General features: G+C 54.2%; 1 long non-coding RNA gene across 1 annotated transcript; it reads right to left on the bottom strand.

Annotated features, from left to right (window-relative positions):
• Positions 1-347: 347 nt before the first annotated feature.
• On the bottom strand, positions 348-3,575 carry LOC122545805. The gene is made up of 3 exons (XR_006310599.1): positions 3,313-3,575; positions 1,568-1,642; positions 348-427 (listed from the first exon to the last, which is right to left on the bottom strand). It is a non-coding gene; the product is annotated as an uncharacterized LOC122545805 (long non-coding RNA).
• Positions 3,576-3,974: the final 399 nt, after the last annotated feature.

Below are 3,974 nucleotides of genomic sequence, written 5' to 3'. Positions count from 1 at the left end.
GACAGACTGTCATTTGCAAAAGGGATACCTGGGATGAAGGGGTTGGCCTATCGAGAACAGGTTTGGCCTGTATTCGAGTGAGGTTCAGAGGAATAAAGGGTGATCTTATTGAAACACACTAGATTCAGGGCAGTGGGGGGGGGGGCGAGGTATCCTGAGAAGGTGTGATCCACTCTCCAGGGGAATGTCTAACAGATTTACAGGATAAAGAGGAGACTCATCTGAAACTGAGCCGCGAAGGAATATTTTTCCCAGAGGATAGCGAATGTCTGGAGATCTCTACACCACCTCCCCCCACCCGCCCCCCAAGAGTTGTAGGAGGGTATATCAATGAAAGTATTTCACTGACCAGGTCATCCTTCTGGTAAACAGCAGGCCACTGCGTCACTTCGTCGAAATAAAGCAAGATGTTCTGGCAACAATTCGCCTACAGAGACAGGAATGACAGAATTACGGACATGCCGGCGGGTAGGCCCAGCCAGCACAGAGGGATGGGGGGTCTGTGTGAGAGCTGGGGGTCTACGTGACCCGGCCACCTACACCAGGCCTCTACCCACCACCACCCTCCCGGTTTTGTCTCCACCGACCGCAAGACGAAAGGTTAAATGTTTCACAGTTCGTGAGGGAGGGGTTTCAGGGACTAAGCCTCCCCCCGCCCCGCACCACGTCTCCCCGATGCACACATGGCAACAGTGAAAGTGAGGCTGTCGGTTCATCCCTTTCCCTCCCCCACCCCAGACCTGCCCAGGTCATTGTCAGAAGGTGATCAGAGCCTAGAACATCCGAAAAGGTCGGGATGGGGGGGCACTCAGTCAAGTTCCCCTGGTAACACGGAGCCCTATCCCTGGGCAAACAGGCAGGGTGGGTTCCCATAGTAACCCAGCGCCCAGTTCCTCAGAGCGAACTCCACAGCCTAGTTCCCCAGAGCAAACCCTGGGCCTAGTTCCCATAGTAACTTGGGGCCCAGTTCCCCAGAGCGAACTCCGGGCTGTGTTCCCATAGTAACCCAGGGCCCGGTTCCCCACAGCAAACACTGGGCCTAGTTCCCATAGTAACTTGGGGCCCAATTCCCAAGAGCGAACCCCAGGTCTGGTTCCCATAGTAACCCAGGGTCCGGTTTCCCAGAGCAAACCCTGGGCCTAGTTCCCATAGTAACCCTGGGCCCAGTTCCTCAGAGGGAACCCCAAGGCCTCGTTCCCATAGTAAGCAAGGGCCTGGTTCCCCAGAGCGAACCCCAGGGCCTAGTTCCCATAATAACGTGGGGCCCGAAATGCCAGAACGAACGCCAGGCCTGGTTCATCACAGCAAACACTAGACCTCATTTCCACAATAACCTGAGGCCCGGTTCCCCAGAGCGAACCCCAGGGCCCGGTTCCCCAGAGTGAACACCAGGCTGGTTCCCTTGTAACTGCCTGCTCAGGTTAGAGGCCACACGAATGTCCACATCCTCTCCTGCTTGGTGAGCGCACGCGAACCTCAGAATTCAAACATTCCTGTTTCCCTCGTCATGCTCCGAGTGCTGACACCTCCCGAACAGACACTCCCTCACTCCCAGAACCTCACTCACCTCTGGGTACTTGAAGTGGAATTGAAGCCTCCCATAGTCGGATAGGAAACAGAATCTCGTCAGGAACACCCAGTCCTGGGAGGGAGAGAAACAGGTAGATGGAGGGAAGGAAAAGGGAATGGGAGGGGGCAGAGGTCAGAAAGGGTCTCCCTCAATCCCCCAGCCCCCTGCTGCACCCCCAACTCTCTGCCAGACAGACCTGCAATCAGAGAGAGATTTCACCTAGGCCACTGTCCATTCAGCCCATCTCCCCCTGCCTGACCACCACCCTACACTCAATATCTACGCTTCAGTAATATTGCAATGGAGGCCTCTCATCCACTGACAGCTTTACTCGGGCCTATCGACCAGGAGGGGCATTGCTACGGACTTCAGAAAAGCACTCAATCCTGATCTGCCCTGGATTCAGACGTTGATGAGCTGACCACCCACTTACTGACCACCCTATGCCCACACACACACAGCCTCCCAGAAGACAGAGCCCATCAAGGAGAATGTGCTGGGCTCCCAGTCCACACTCCACCCTGTCTCGGGGCTTTGCAAATCCCGGCCAAGGAGCCCGGGACAGGTCAGGGGGCATCTGGCGCTGCCATAGGATCGCCAGCGAAGGAGTCTTCACCTGGCTGGTATGGCCTGAAAGGGGCATCATAGTGTGAGACCAGAGAAAGAGCAAGGTCTCAGTCACCATCCTATACCTCAGGACCCTTGGAGCATGGCGCTCTTACCACATACAGTCATAGAGATGTACAGCACAGAAACAGACTCTTCAGTCCAACTTGTCCGTGCCAACCAGATATCCTAATCTAATCTATTCCCATTTGCCAGCACCCGGCCCATATCCCTCCAAACCCTTCCTATTCATATACCCATCCAGATGCATTTTAAATGCTGTAATTGTACCAGCCTCCACCACTTCCTCTGGCAGCTCATTCCATACACGTACCACCCTCTGCGTGAAAAAGTTGCCCCTTAGGTCTCTTCTATATCTTTTCCCTCTCACCTTAAACCCATGCCCTCTAGTTCTGGACTCCCTGACCCCAGGGAAAAGACCTCATCTATTTACCCTATCCATGCCCCCCATGATTTAGCAAAACTCTATAAGGTCACCCCTCAGCCTCCAACGCTCCAGGGAAAACAGCCCCAGCCTGTTCAGCCTCTCCCTGTAGCTCAAACCCTCCAACCCTGGCAACATCCTTGTAAATCTTTTCTGAACCCTTTCAAGTTTCACAGCATCTTTCCGATAGGAAGGAGACCAGAATTGCACGCAATATTCCAACAGTGGCCTAACCAATGTCCCTGCTAAGATTTGCTTTCCCAAAATGCAGCATCTCGCATTTATCTGAATTAAACTCCATCTGCCAACTCTCAGCCCATTGGCCCATCTGGTCCAGATCCTGTTGTAATCTGAGGTAACCCTCTTCGCTGTCCACAACACCCTCCAATTTTGGTGTCATCTGCAAACTTACTAACTGTACCTCTTAAGCTCGCATCCAAATCATTTATGTAAATAAATGTCCTGTTAGAAACTACTAGCATCATGTTATGTGGCCTGGGGAGTGTCTGATGAGTCCAATTCCATGGATGGTGCAGCAGATGTCTGTCAGACCCATCAATACCACGCTATCTACACCCCCTTGCCCCTCCTGCAGGAATAGGCCCATGCAGATGGGCACTGAGGGAGGTGGTGGGGTGGACAGGTGCCGAAAGACCGCCACTCTGTCAGCTTTGGGATTGGCGGCACCTACCTCCTGCTCCCCATGCCCCTGTGCACGGAACACCGGCGCTGTGCTGCTTGTGGGATCTTGCTGTGCACTTCTAGGCTGCCGAAACTCCCGCCCATCAGGGACAGTGACCAGAGCTCAAAGGCGTTCCCTGCCCTGTAAACGCTCTGACTCCCACTGGTGGCACGGTTGGGTCGCTACGCAAATGCAACTCCTCCTTTCTCATTTAAACCACCCTCGCTTCCCCCCCACCCCGACATTCAGTGGTGAATGCACGGCAGGTGGGGGTGAGGAGGGTTGCCTGTGTCTCCCCCTGGCACCCCCCCGCTGCCCCCACTCCCGCCAAACCCCACACAGACTGACAACTCCTCACACGACACAGGGTCTCGGGCCTGCTCTAGGCTGCAGTTGCTAGGATATCTGAGAAGGCTTTAAACTAATAATGAGCCTCTGAAAGGACTCATGAGGGCTCCGCGATGCAGGATCCAGTGACAGGGAAGCTAATGAGGAGATCAGAGCACAACAGCATGACAGCGATTTAACTGGGGAATGGCTGCAACAAGTTACATTGACCTAGCACCTTCATGGCTGTAACTCCATCACTGTGATTCCCATGGAGAGAGGGGGAGAGAGAGAGTGAGATAGAGTGATGTGGGGAGGGGAGCAGAAAGAGAGAGAGAGAGTGA

This window comes from Chiloscyllium plagiosum, unplaced genomic scaffold, assembly GCF_004010195.1.
Source record: "Chiloscyllium plagiosum isolate BGI_BamShark_2017 unplaced genomic scaffold, ASM401019v2 scaf_69242, whole genome shotgun sequence".
In the NCBI taxonomy this organism is placed as follows: Eukaryota; Metazoa; Chordata; class Chondrichthyes; order Orectolobiformes; family Hemiscylliidae; genus Chiloscyllium; species Chiloscyllium plagiosum.
The sequence above is the reverse complement of the archived record's forward strand: the minus strand, read 5'-3'. Positions and strand labels throughout refer to the sequence as shown.